Here is a 15,766-nt window from a genome sequence, read left to right as displayed (position 1 = left end):
AGCCAAATGACCCTTCTTTGTCCACAGGGTTTTTAAGAACTTGCAGGAGCAGAGATAGGAAGATCAGAAGCACAGATACCAGGATACTGAAAGTTCAAACACAGTCGCTACCACTTCATCTGCCATAGCTGGGGTTGCTGTCCCTCATTATCACCATTCTCCTAAACTGCCCTTGATGAAAATGATTACCTCTGGGGTCACTGCCACCCTCATGATTGTCCTAGTATAATGCACAAACCATTGTTTCAAGCGGAAACAAGTAGGGGGACTCTTTCCTGGTGAAAACCAACAGACCTAAGTCAGGTGAAGAGGAGAAGTCCAGATACCAGTGGGGTTAAATTGATAGAAATATAAATATAGATACACACACAGAACATGTTTATTTAATAGTAAACATTTTAATCTGCAAAGATCATTTTCTTAAAAAAAAAGTTAACCTTTAAAATAGACAAGCTGAAACCAGCCTTTACAGGTATCAATTACTTCCCCTAGAAAACATCCACGTGTGTGTGTTTAGTTGCTCAGTCATGTCCAAATCTTTGTGACCTATGGACTGCAGCCTACCAATCCCCTCTGTCCATGAGGATTCTCCAGGCAAGAATACTGGAGTGGGTTGCTATGCTGTTCTCCAGGGGATCTTCCCAATCCAGGGATCAAACCCAGGTCTCCCACATTGCAGACAGATTCTTTACCAGCTGAGCCACTAGGGAAGCCTGGAAACACCCATATGTTAGTCGCTCAGTTGTGTCCGACTCTTTGCGACCCCACGGACTATAGCCCACAAGGCTCCTCTGTCCATGGAATTCTGCAGGCAAGAAGACTGGACTGGGTAGCCATTCCCTTCTCCAGGGGATCTTTCTTACCCAGGGACCCAGGGATCAAACCCAGGTCTCCTGCATTGCATTCTTTACAGTCTGAGCCACCAGGGAAGCCCGGAAACATCCATATATTTAAGCAATAGTTTAAAATTCATCCAAGTATCATATGTACAGACATAGCATCTTAAATTCCTAGGGTAGAAGAAAGTTCTTCTATTTTATGTAATGAAAATAACAATACAAAATTATAAAGATACTTAACATTTAGTTTTTATGAGACATTAGCTTCAAACACATACTGTTAGAATAGAACTTATGACTTCAAAGGATAATAATGAATGAGCCAGGCCTTCTATAATATATTAAATGTGATACAAAAACAGATTGCAGAATTTTAGAAATAAATGAGGTAAACTGGATAGGAAGCATGATGATATGCTTAGTCATAGCCCATGTAATTTTTCTTAGAAATTACACGAAAATATGTCTCCATTCTTCACCACAGATTACACATCTTGCAGCATGCAAAAGGAATGACGAGGTGATTGAAGAAACTGTGTGAAAATGCAAACATCTGAATTCCATACAGAGAAGAACAGTCATTAGCTATGTAAACGCCATGTCCTGAGTATATGGAAAATCGGAGACTACTCCCTCAAAACTAAACAAAGGCATACTTTGCAAAGGAATGCAAAATAGCAAAGAATATACCAGGCAGTTACACCTTGACATATAAATTGTCAGCAGCACCATCAAGCCACACTTCTGTGCTTCTACATGGCATAATACTAAAATAATTCTAGAATTCAAAACTCAAGAACCAGAAAGGAATAAAAGAATACTAGAAAAATCAATTATATGAAAATAAATAGTACAGACATGCAAGAACATTCCTTATAATAACAATTTTTTAATTAGCCTTGATACATGTCTGTCTTCAATAGTAGAGATTAGGGGATGCTATGAAAATAGGAGAACTGATTAGCCTTCATTTAATTATCGAGAGATTCAAATACCCACCTGTTTTCAACAAAGACAGGAAATATTTCCTGTGGCTCATTTATATACATTTTTGCAAATCACACTGGACACTTGAGATAAATCTTTTATCAGTTATAAGAAATACTCAGACCAAAAAAAAAAAAAAATACTCAGGAGAGAGAAAGCCTTGCCAGGATGCCATATCCCTCCAGCTATAAGCATCTTTTCCAACTCTTTTGAATGGAATGATATAACTATTTGGTAAAATCAACCTTCCTTTCAGGACTTGTGTCCATTTGTCTTTCTCTTCATTTAATAAAGCCCTGCACCAGCTGTGTCCTAAGCAATTTCCTCTTCTCTTCCTTTTTTTCTCGTGTTGATTGCTTAGCCCCTGCCAAGCCTTCAACGACACCAAACAGGTATAACTTTGTCTTCTTTTCCTGACTGAGCATGGTCCTCTATTGCTTACAGAATTGAATGAGAACTCTCCAAGCACTGCAGGTCCTCTCTTCTATTTATCTAATCTTCAACCTTCGTCACACTGCTTAGCATGAGGACACTGCTCTTCCTTCGCATCTTTCAGGGCCATTCCCACGTCTTTCATCTGCCCAAACACCTCTCATTCTAGAAAGTCTGAATCAAGTCCCATCTCCTTGGATGTTCTGCCATTTCTTCAGTAAACATTAGTGTTGGTTGATGTTTGTATAATAAAGACATGGGAAGAGTGAAGGGGCATAACGTTTAACAAAATAAGTGATCATATCCCATTTTATTCAATGACTTTATCTGGTTGCTTACCAAAATAACACCAAAAAAAAAAAAAAAACTGTATTGGCCAAAAAGTTCATTAGGGTTTTTCCATGGTACCAAAAAACCCAAATGAACTTTTTGGCCAATCCAATATAAAACATCAGTCTCCAAAGAGAATCCTCAAGCTTGATGGGGCATTAAAAATCATTTGCTTCAATTTTCTTATCTATGGACAAGAAAACCTGAGGTTCAGAGATGATGAAATTGAAAAACTGGTAGTGAAGAAAGAGGTTATGACATCTAAAAACATTCTCTATACTGAGCAACCTCCACAGCTCACTAACATTTCCTCTTTTCCAAGATCTTCATTCTATCAATGATTATATCACTGTGAACTTTCTCCGTTCCTCTGGATCATGGACAAAACAGGCCATATGTGGAGTACCTAAACTGATGCACACAATATCTAGAATTTTTTATTGTCATGTGCCTGGATATTTGAAAATAGATTAAAAGAAGCAATTTTTTTCTTTCCGTTTTACTGAGATATAATTATTATGACATATAACACTACACAGAACCTACTCTGGTGACTCAGGGTGAAGAATCTACCTGCATTTCAGGAGACCCAGGTTCAGTTCCTGGGCTGGGAAAATTCCCTAGAGAAGCACATGGCAACCCACTCCAGGATTCTTGCCTAGAAAATCCCATGTACAGAGGTGCCTGGCAGGCTACAGTCCATGGGGTCGCAGAGAGTCGGACATAACTGAGTGACCAACACATGGCAAGGAGCAACTGGAAGTTTCACTCTTTCACAATAAATGCAGAAAGAAAAGTACGGAAAAAGTAGTGTGGGAGTACTAACATAGAAAAAGCACTTTTCAGAATGAATCAAGAAAATTTCAAAAAGGAAATGAAAATTTAGGATTTCAAGTCAGAAAAAATGGAAAAGTACTTTACTAATGCTAATTTTTTAAAAATTCTATATATCAAGTTTTCACAACAGCTCTGTATTTCATCAAATTACTGTTATTACCTATGGTTTGGTATGGTGGTGGTTTTCAGTCGTGTCTGACTCTTTGCTAACTCATGGATTATAGCCCGCCAGGCTCCTCTGTCCATGGAATTCTCTAGGTAAGAATACTGGAGTTTGTAGCCATTCCCTTCTCCAGGGGATTTTCCCAACCGAGGGATCGAACCTGGTCTCCCGCATTGCAGGCAGATTCTTTACTATCTGAGCCACCAGGGAAGTCCATATCACTATACAAATAATTGAAGGTTCTATGATAAGCCAAAGCCTAAGGCGTCCCACCATACTGTCTGCCTGTAATCTGAGAGCATCTATCACATGATATGTGATTGGCATTGCTTTTTGTCTCCCTCACTTGATTATCAGCCTAAGGAGATGTACCTAATAGATTCTAAATAAACATTTGAAGATGAGAAGATGGGAAACAAAAGAATAAAGATTAAGCCCAGGTCTCCAGACCCTTCATTTTGTGTGCCTTTCATTTTACTGTGGAACCTCCAGACTACAGCTAAAGATCATGCTATATAATCAGCATGATGCTGCTGAATGGTTGACTTTCTCTTTACACAAAAGTACTTATTCTTTCATCAAGTTATTGATGCAGATAATCAACACAAACAATTTCCTACATATTGCTGATCTTAAAAAAGCAAAAGAAACATTAAGGTAAGGAATATGAATTGTAAGTACAAGGAGCAAGTCACATTTCAGAAGATCATTTTTTATTAAAAAAAAATGTCTGAAACTCTAAACAAGTCTTTCCTCTTCTCATTAATTGTGTTATTTCCCGTTTCCTAGGGATTTATCGGGGTTCGAATGGGTTGGATTTATTTCCAACATCTCAGCCATTGTTCTCCTAATCTGAGTTGCTAGATTGAATCTGAGCAAATAATGGAAAGAAGTTCACAATGTAGTATTTTCTTTTACTGCTTCACTTGGCAAGATCAATATCCAGTTCCTCACTTCCTTTTTCCTTTTCACTAACAGATTTCTGCTCCTTACAGTTTTTCTTTACTCACAGTGGTTCCTTGATAACAAGAGGTATATTTACTGCTGCTTGCTGGAGTCTCAAACATTTTTTGTGAATGGTTTGGTAACAATGCTTACAATTTCCTTGGCTTTTAAAAATATGTAGTTTTATATTTATAATTGTATCTAAATATGTGAAAAGTTAAAAAACCCCTAAGCTGCACTATAAATTAATCAATATTTGCAAAGCATTACAAAAGGTCAAAATAAATATATAAATCACAGTGCTTGCCATAGAGGAAATTTAAATATAGTTGAAAATTTTTTAAAACAGCAAGCTATGAAAAATTAATCTAGCCTCAGAGAAGGGCAAATATTTTCAGTGTCCAGAGAAACACCCCTGAGCTCTTGGGAAATACACAGTGAAGACATCAGGGAGAAGATGTGGTATGAGTTGGGACTTGAAGAGAACACTGAATTCACAGAGGGTGATATCAGAGCAAAGAAATTCTAGGCACTGGGACATTGCTTGTTTAAAATGCCTTCTATGAGCTGACTCTCAACACATTCACTTTCTAAAAATTCTACTCTCAATTAATTTTACACAAATCAATTATAATGTCTTCTGTGCAAAACTGTAATATAAATACATACATATTTAAAGCATTAAAATTATTTAAGTAAAAATCAATAATCATGTTTCTTGCTTTGGAATGATATAGAAAATCAGATTAATAAGTATACTTTCATTGTTTTCAATTTAACGAGATACTCTTTCCAGATTTCTCTCTCCTCATTTGATTACAATGTTGCTGTCCAGCACCATTTTTGAATGATTTGCATCTAAGTCACTAAAAAGAACTGTTTCCGGACTTTGAGCTGAGCTAATGTCAAAGATATTTCAGGATTCATTTAACTGAGTACATGCCTACTCACATTAAAACAGGTAATTTTCAAGACCACTTAAAGACCCTTAATGATTGTTTTGACATGAAGTGATGTAAGGTGGTGTGTTTTATAAAATCTGAGTCAAGGATGAATTCATGCACAGTATGTAATATTGATTACATACATAGCATTCTGTTTTGCTTTCCAAAGAGGTTATTCATTAACAATGAGTTGTATAATCTTAAACACATGCACTTAGCCCAACTGTAGATAATGTATGTATATTGCAAGGGTCATTTCACTTAGACTGAACAGGATATAGAAAAAAATAATGAATATGAATTCAGCAATGTTTCATAGCTGTTTAGAGCAGGAAGCAAAGAAGAATGCTTTAATAACTGACACAGGATCATGAGGTATACTGAGTAGGATGTTATTGCTTAGACTGGACTTTGGCCAGAGCTCCAGCAAACACTCTTGCAAAAACAGCCGTGAGATTTTTAATGGCCCAACAAAATCCAGATTCTCAGTTTTGCCTGTACTCCTAAATATTTAAACATCAAAACATACCCAAGCATTGGTAAGTTACACTCAGAAATATAAGAAAACATATTTTAAGTCATGCTGTTTTAACAAATTTAATAAAGAAGCTTTCCATTGTGATTAAGGTATTCTGAAAACAAATAAGAAGAAAATGGATACTATGTTCAAGAATATTTTAAAATTTAAATAATGATATTCTCACAGAAAAATGTGTTTTAAACTTTAAGATTAAAAAAAATGACAATTCATTTCAAAGTTTTCATTGTTCTCTTAGACAATTCCTTAGCATTACCGGTCTTCCAAATAAATTTAGGCAGCAGGGAGGGATAAAGAAAAGAAAAATTATAAAAAGAGCAGTAAAGTATTTTTGAAAAAGAAAAAAATATGCTTGTAAATCCTTAGAAAAGAATCATCAAAACTGCTGAAATTTCAACGTTAGGAGAATAGACATTCTCAGTCCTGATTGTTTCTACAACTAAACAAATGCATGCAATCCTTTGATCATGTTTTCAAGGAAAATGTAATTCAGTGGTCCCAAACTATGTTCATGAAGTAAACACTTTATCTGCAAACAATGAGAATCTGAGACATGACAAAAATATAGATGCTTTCATGTATCTGTATATATATTATGCATGTGGTATTCCCTGAACACTTGCATTCATTCATTCATTCAACAAACAGGCATTCTATCCTTAAGGCTGGTTCAAATTGGAGAAAGCAAATATTTACATTTAAAGAGTGGAGGTCTTGAGTATAAGAAAGTCGGAAATATCTGAGTGTATCTTACAAACTAAGAGGTGGTTGAATGGACTTATGACCACTATGTTGTATAAAGCCCTAATCTCAAAAGGATCCCTGCATTGGGGTTTAATGCTTGTACTCACTGTCCTGAAGTAATTTTATCTCTTAATTTGTGTTTTGTAAAGCAAAGTTCAATGGGTAGATGCAACAGGCACTGCAAACCTGGAGCCTCATTTCCACAGTCCTGCCCCCCACCACCTTCAGGGGACAGGGCACCTGTTCTTCTATTTCCATAAAGCCCAGGCCCTACCCAGTAGCCCCATCCCTGCTTCTGCTGGCTGTCACCATCTGCCAGCTACCCAGCAAGGACCTTGATATGAGGATGGGGAGGGTTAGGATGAGGGCACGTGACAGTTGGTCAAGGCTAGAGGCCAAGTCTTAGCCTCTCAACTGGGACAAGCCTTTTCATACATTCCCAATTCATGCACCAAGCATTTCCCAGCACCTAGCACCAAAGTTTATAAATCTCTGGGGGCCGCCTGTCTGCCAAGGGTTGAGGCAGTGGGGCCAGGGACAGAGAAGATGTCTGTCTCAACTTTACCTGTTTCCAGCCTCAGCACAGTGCTAGGGTCCCACTGGCTCAAGGGGGAACTTGACAGCCTGTATCCCTAGGGACCTCAGGGGCCAGCATGGGTCTGCATTTGACCTCCAGGTATCCTGGTACCCAGGGGTGCTCCTTTTGCAGGTACCATGCTGGGAGGATCTTCTTTTCCTCCTTGCAACCCACTGAAGTCTAGATTAAACTATTAGCATGAATTTTACCATCTATCTTTATTTTGTGAAATGCCCATTTTAAACGCAAATATCAGAATAGTTGACTAGTATGCAGATTAATGCAAAATATACAATTTGTATTTCATTGCTGGTTACAGATGGTGCCTCCAGCTGTCCAGAAGAAACACACAAATCAGATTCAGCAAGATTAAAGGAGATTAAAGATTCTGTCACAATCCCAGCAACAGTATGAACACTCTAGGTTTATCATGACATCGAACTAAGTAGTACTTTTTATTGAAAAACATAAAAGATTTTTTTTTAGGTTTTCTTTTTTTTTCTTTTTTTTTTTTAGTTTTTTATTTTTTAAAATTTAATATCTTTAATTCTTACATGCGTTCCCAAACATGAACCCCTCTCCCACCTCCCTCCCCATAACATCTCTCTGGGTCATCCCCATGCACCAGCCCCAAGCATGCTGCATCCTGCGTCAGACATAGACTGTTAAAATTAAAAGGCCATGGTTATATAAAGAAAAGCTAAATATTGAAATATATGTGTTCTGCCAAGTTAATTTGTGGATTTAATACATTAAATATCTCAAAAACAATTTTTTAACTTGTGTTTTAGAATACTTAGCAACAATATTCTTAAATGTATTCTGAATAGGACATGGGTGATTATATCAATGAAAACTGACCAAAAAAAGTATAAATAGGACAACTTAAGCATAACTAACTAAAAGGACAGAAGTATTGATACACAAATAAATATGTAAAAACTGGAAAATAATTAATAGTTATAAACAAACAAGCATCTGAAGGTAAGGTATATAAAATAAGGTTATTTATGTTAAAAAATATGTAACTCTAATTCAAATTTTACAGTATCTAGTAAAAATAAGCTCCAAAGGGTTAAAGGTTCAGTGTAACCATTATAATTACTTCAACTGAATCTAAATGAGAATATATATATAGATATATTAAAAAATAACATTCTCCTTTTCAAAGTAATAGAAGAAATCACAAGGGGCAATACTGACAGATATAAATATATAAAAATCAAGTAAAAATTAAAACCTAAACAAGCTATAAAGCCAGATTTTGGAACATTTTTATGTCATCGATTTAAATTAAAATCCATGTTATCTTAAGAAATCATTCAAATTTGTACCAAAAAAACTAAAGTATCAAAACTAAAAGAAAGGAAAATTAACAGGATAACAAAAAAACAAGACTAGAAACGAATACTCATATTTTGTTATAGAGAGACAAACTATAGCGAAGTTGAAGTACCTTGTAAGAAAGAAAATTATTTTGCTTAATAGTATCACTGCAACCATTGTCATACTAAACCTGGTATATTTGTTCTCTTTAAGATTATAAGTAGTTGCAACTTTTATGAAATTCACTATAGTTATATGTATGATATGATTATAGGTATGATAAATCTTAAAGTTGTATTGTGATAAAGTTATTTCCCACTTTGTTATAATCCACTGAAAATAGATACTGACATTGCTAGGACAGCAACAAATAGTATCAAACTAGAGAAATGATTAAAAAACATGAGTCTCTAAACAATATTAGGTGGCAATTAAACTATTGTTTCATGCTGAAAAACAAGTAAATGTTTATCATATACCATTAAACAAAAAAAGCAAAACACAGAACTATGGGTAAAGGCACTTCCCCTGCAGTACAGTAGTTAAGACTTTGCTTTCCAATCCAAGGGTGCAGGTTTGATCCCTGGTTGGGAGCTAAGATTTCATGTCTCATGGCCAAAAATTCAGAACACAGACAACAGAAACAATATTGTAACACATTCAATAAGGACATGAAACATGGCCCACATCCAAAAAAAAAAAAAAGTCCTGTAAGGTACTTTGACTGCAAATATGAACAAAGGTAGATATGCCTAAGGACAAATTCTGAAAGGTCACACCAGATCAAAAACTGATGTTTGGAAAAGGTGGAGGAATGATTATTTTATCTTTAAATTTCTCATATTATTTGTATTTGTAAATTAAGGCAAAAGAGAGGAATTTCATTGGATCACAACAGGCTTGAGGTTGTGCTCATGCATTCTGCCTTAGTATGCTTCTGAACTGGTCTAACTTGCATGTAAGGTAAGTTCCTTCAGTTGTGTCCGACTCTTGGCAACCCTGTGGACAGCAGCCCATCAGGCTCCTCTTCCACTGGATTCTCCAGGCAAGAATACTAGAGTGGGTTGCCATTTCCTCCTCCAAGGGATCTTCCCTACCCAGGAATTGAACACATGTCTCTTACGCCTTCTGTATCGGCAGGTGAGTTCTTTACCACTAGCACCACCTGGGAAATCCTTCCCTCCTCCAGGAGATCTTTTCAACCCAGAGATCAAAACCAGGTCTCCCACACTGCAGGCGGATTCTTTACCAACTAAGCCACCAGGGAAGCCCAAGAACACTGGTGTGGGTAGCCTTCTCCAGGTTTAACTTGGTCACTTGAAAATGAGTCAAAAATATTTTTTAGCATTAGGCAACATAACAAGAAAAGCAATGATTTGAGACATTATCCATTAATACTGTGAGATGAAATATTTTAACTACTTAAATTCTAATCAAAATAGTCATTGTCTAGATATGATATTCATTTTCAATCTTCTCACTTCAAGCATCCATCTTCCTTCCAAATGCCCAATTATTGGCAAAGTCATCTTCCTGTTAGTCTTTACTGAATATACAAAGAATTCCTTTTGACTGGATGAAATGAAACATTCTCCGCACTTGTAACATGGAAACTCAATCATAGTCACATTTTGGTTCTCTTCTGGGTAATACTGATTTTTTTTTTTTCTCTACACACTCTTGCAATGATGGGTTTACTCATGAACATGTATGTGTCTTGTCTTGCTTTTATCTCTTCACAGAAGAAATATGGGAAATATGAAGTATCCAATATAACTGAACATGAAACCAAATCATCAGTGTGAGTGTGCTTAGTTGCTCAGTCATGTCCAATTCTTTGTGACCCCATGGACTGTAGCCTGCCAAGCTCCTCTATCCATGGGGATTCTCCAGGCAAGAATACTGCAGTGGGTTGCCATGCCCTGCTCTAGGGGATCTTCCCAACTCAGATATCGAACTCACGTCTCCCGCATTGCAGGTGGATTCTTTACCGAATGAGCCACCAGGGAAGTCCAAGAACACTGAAGTGGGCAGCCTGTCTCTTCTCCAGCTGATCTTCCCAACCCAGGAATCGAACTGGGGTCTCCTGCATTGCAGGTGGATTCTTTACCAGCTGAGCTACCAGGGAAGCCCCACCAATGTAAGTTTCCATTTTAAATTTAAATATCTCTCTTACAGGGAAGTTCAGAGTATTCACCTTGGTTGGTATCTAAAAGCATCCCAGAGCTGGGACGTTACCATAGTCTAAGGTCACTGAAGTTAATTACTTTATGCCATTGTGACTAGGTCCCAAGACATTTCAACCCAAGACAAGTCTGTGCCTTGTGCCCAAACTTGGTAAAAGGAAAGCTTCCACATAAGAGCCATCTCACTTGCTCTCCTCCCAACTCATCGACGCACTACTGCATAAGCAAAGACTCACATGTCCCCACAGGCACCTAAAGGCTGCGGTACACATCCCAATAAAAAACAAGAGACGCTGCGGCATTTCTCCTGCGTCACAGTAATCAGTCCTTTCTTACCCTCTCAGGGTGTGATGACTGATGGATTGATTAACCGCACTGCATGGCACAGGGCATCTTAGTTCCCTATCCAGTGATCGAACCTGCACCCCCTAATTTGGAAATGTGGAATACTAACCACTGGACCATCAGGGAAGTCTTCCATCTCAGGGTTTCAATACCCCTGCTCCAAGCTCCCATGCTTCGCTTCTTCCCTCTGAAGAGCCTTCCTGTTAACCAATTATATCAAGCCTTCCCTGGTGGTCCCATTGGTAAAGAATCTGCCTGCAATGCAGGAGACCCAGGTTTGATCCCTGGGTTGGGAGGATCCCCTAGAGGAGGGCATGGCAACTCACTCCAGTATTCTTGCCTGGAGAATTCCATGGACAGAAGAGCCTGGAGGGTTACAGTCCATGGGGCCTCAAAGAGTCGGACATAACTAAGTGACTAAGCACATGCCTCTGTTTAAAATCTGAACTCCACAAGGTGAGGGTTGTTACTTTCTGTACAACATTACTCAAACCAAAATGCAATAATTAACATATTTTATAAGTATCCACTAATAACAATTAGAAGGGACACTGAGAAGGCAATTTGATCAAGTGCAGTTCCCAACCAAACTAGTTTATAGTGCTTAAATGACTCAAATGCCATCAGAAAATCTATACAACCTAGATGAAAAGTGACACTGAATTGGGAATTGTCCACTCACATGGCCTTCATTTACTAAATGTTTGACCTAAGAGGCAGTCTGTTATTTTGCTTAAGAGCTCAGGCACTGGAATCAAAGCTACTTGGATTACAATCAAGGTTCTGCCATAATATTTTTTTGTTTTAACTTTTATCCAGTTCCTAAACCTCCATGACTTTATTTCCCCCATTTTAGTACGGGAAAACGGAACCATTTCTAAAACACTGGGTTTGTTGTGAAAAGTGTTTAATGAGGTTGTTTAATGAGGGATTGGGGGCAGGAGGAAAAGGGGACGACAGAGGATGAGATGGATGGATGGCATCACCAACTTGATGGACATGAGTTTGAGTGAACTCCGGGAAATGGTGATGGACAGGGAGGCCTGGCGTGCTACAAATCATGGGGTTGCAAAGAGTCGGACATGACTGAGCAGCTGAACTGAACTGAATTGAACTGAATAAGGACAGCAAGCAAATGTAATGCTTGGAATGGACTGACCAGGCTAACTCTGCTATTGCTACTGCTGCTACTGTCGGTGACTTTGATGGCAATGTTACCCAGGAGGGAGAGTGGTAAAGCATCTGCCTGCCAATGCAGATGGGTTCCATCCTTGGGTCAGAAAGATCCCATGGAGTAGGAAATGGCAACCCACTCCAGTATTCTTGCCTGGAAAATTCCACAGACCGAGGAACCTGGCAGGTTATAGTCCATAGAGTCGCAAAGAGTCAGACACAAGAGCACACGCACAACAATGATTGGTTTCTTAAAAAATCTACTATGAGGAACGAATTCACTCTGGGAGTTTAGTAAAACATAATACTTTTCTTGTGCTTCTCACTGTTTAAGATGATTTAATGAATTTGAATTTCCAACTCAAAAAGGCATTAGTTAAGTACACTCTCTTTCTTTTGTTTCTTTTACCAGCCCCAAGCATCCTGTATCTTGTATCGAACATAGACTGGCGCTTCATTTCTTACATGATAGTATACACGTTTCAATGCCATTCTCCCAAATCATCCCATCCTCTCCCTCTCCCTCACAGTCCAAAAGTCCATTCTATACATCTGTGTCTCTTTTGCTGTCTCGCAAAAAAAATTTTTTTTTTTAAGTAAGGTACATTCTTATCAGGGCTTCCCTGATGGTCAGACAATAAAGAATGCAAGAGACCCAGGTTCAATTCCTGGGATGGAAAGATCCTACCCACTCCAGTATTCTTGCTTGGAGAATTCCATGGATAGAGGAGCCTGGCAGGCTACAGTCCACAGGGTCACAAAGAGTCGGACAGGAATGAGCGATTAATGGACACACACATTCTCATCAAGCCATGCCTTAATTTTTTACCTTACATCAGATAAAAAATGTCAAACTTTCAGATGACTGAAACTGTTTCTTGCCTTTGGAGATAATAGAACAACATTTCTCATACTTGGCATTAAATCAAATCTCAGAATTTGAAGTTACATAATCAAGTATTTAAAAGATATGTTTGATCTTTACTTTCCACTTCAATGATACTTAAAAATATTAATACCCAAACAAGACTGAGATAAAAACAGCATTTATTTTAAAAAAAAAGGTATATATTCTGGGTTGCTAATTAATTCAGTCCATGAAAATACTACTAAAGCTATATTATCTCTTCACTCTGCCCAAAATAAAGAAAAATATCCACCTCTACACCTTTGTTTATATTTTTTCTATGTAAGAGACTGCTTTCTCCCTTATCAAACTTTTACTCAAGATCTAATTCAGGTGTCAACTTTTTTGGAACAAATTCCTGAGTGTCTCAATCCTGAGAGGTCACTCCTCTGAATTCGTTTAATGACATATCTTAACTGTTTGGTAAATAACCCGATGTGCTGAACGTCCTCTAAAATGGCCTCCAAGGACCCACCATCTGATATTCACCCCCTTCTGTAATCCCCTCTCCTTAAGAATGGGATGAACTTAATGACCTGCCTCTAATGAACAGAACAGAACAAAACTAATGAAAAGTCACCACTGAGATTAGGTTGAAAAAAATTTTACCTTCTGTCTTGCACGCCCTCTCTCACTCTGATGGAAATCACCCATGTGAGTTACCCTGTTATCCTACAGGGAGGAGCCCATGGCAAGGAGCTGAGGGCAGTCTTTTGCCAACAGCCAACAAAAAACTCAATCTTGACAACAACCCAGTTAGTAAGAAAGTGGACCTTCTTCAGTCAAGCCATGCCATGACCACAGACCCAGTCAGTACCTCAATTGTAGACTTGTGAGAGAGTCAGAGGACCCAGTTTAGTTGTACTGGTATTCCTGACTCACAAAAAAGTGTGATTTAATAAACGTCTGACATGTTTCCACACTAAGGCTTAGAATAATTTTTCATGCAACAGGTTCATTTCACTGCATATTCAGTCTCTATAGTGTGAAACTGTTAATTGCTCAGTTGTGTACCACTCTTTGCAACCCCATGGACTGTAGCCCACCAGGCTCCTCTGTCTATGGGATTCTCCATATGAGAATACTGGAGTAAGTGGCCATTTCCTACTCCAGAGGATCTTCCCAACCCAGCATAGAATGCAGGTCTCCTACATTGCAGGCAGATTCTTTACCATCTGAGCCACCAGGGAAGCCCATTCATTCTCCATAACTATTAATTTCATCATGATAATTAAATCAATAAAGTTAATCAGGTGAATGAATTAAGAAAATTAAAAGAAACTGAAATTTAATTCAAGACTCTAAAGAAGTTACTGATAAAGCACACACTGTGCCAAAGAATAAACTGACAAACATTTAAGCTTTAACACTTTTTAATCCAACAAATCATCTTTCAATCCCTATTAGGTATTTATACCCCATGCTTAAAGCTGACCATTGGAAGCCTGATAAAATAATTCACATTGCAACCATTACTATGTGAATTTCTGATGTTTTAATTTTGCAAATCTCAACTCATCTGTTGAGTTTACTATAAAAAAAGCTGAATATGTTTGGCACAGGTCTTAAGGAAGAAAGTTTAGAAGGCATATTTCTAAGATGGAGTAGAACAGACTTAGAGCAGAATTGTGAATGCCTCATATCCTACAGCAGGAGGAGACAGATGTATCACTTCCCCAAGGATTTCACAGTATGGCAGATTAAAAGGACAATAAAACAAGTAAATGAGCAAAGAGAAAATAGCAACGTGTTGGAATCAGTGCTGTGATGGAAATAAGCAGGCTACTGACACAAATAATGGACAGGGGGAGGGCATAATAGTACAGTATTCAAGGAAGACCTCTTGAATTTCCTTTGTGTAAAATAACAAATGCCCATAATCTTTGTCCAATTTTATACTGGGTTGCTACTCTCTGTGTGTCAATCTGTGAAAGCTGTTTCCACTAAGTAAATTAGGTTTTGTCTGTGATATGAGTTGCAAGAAGTTTTCTCTAGCTCAGTGTCTCTTGTGGCAATTTTGGTCATGTAAAAATAGTTTTCTTTTATGTAGTAAGTAAAATTTATTACTCTTTTCCCCATGGTTCCTGGTTTTTATCATAGTTAGGAAAACTTTCTTCATCCTGAAGTCATGTAAAATTCTCCCCTGATGTCTTCTAGTACTTTTAAGATTTGTGTTTTAGATTGACATCTAATGGTTTGTTTGAAGTTTCTGCTGGTGTAAACTGTGAGGTATGGATCCACTTTTTTCCAGATGAGTACCCTGCTGGCTCATAATTATTTACAGAAAAATCTATTTTTCCCTACTGATATTACATGCCACTACAATTCACATGTGTATTCTATATTCTTTTCCGTTAATCTTTTCCTTCATGCCTAGAACCAAACTGTCTTAATAACTGAGGCATAATATGTTTTAATCTCGGGTGGGGCTCATTTCCATATCATCACTCTCCTTTGGCTGAATTTTCCTGGCTATTGGTGCTTATTTCCTAT

General features: G+C 37.7%; 1 protein-coding gene across 1 annotated transcript in view; it reads right to left on the bottom strand.

Annotated features, from left to right (window-relative positions):
* Positions 1–15,766, bottom strand: part of HMCN1 (hemicentin 1) — a 552,382-nt gene that overhangs the window by 422,249 nt on the left and 114,367 nt on the right. The window lies entirely within an intron of this gene.

The sequence above is a fragment of the Ovis aries genome, chromosome 12 (assembly GCF_016772045.2).
Source record: "Ovis aries strain OAR_USU_Benz2616 breed Rambouillet chromosome 12, ARS-UI_Ramb_v3.0, whole genome shotgun sequence".
Classification (NCBI taxonomy): Eukaryota; Metazoa; Chordata; class Mammalia; order Artiodactyla; family Bovidae; genus Ovis; species Ovis aries.
Note: the sequence above shows the minus strand (reverse complement) of the source record. Positions and strands in the feature narration are given on the sequence as shown.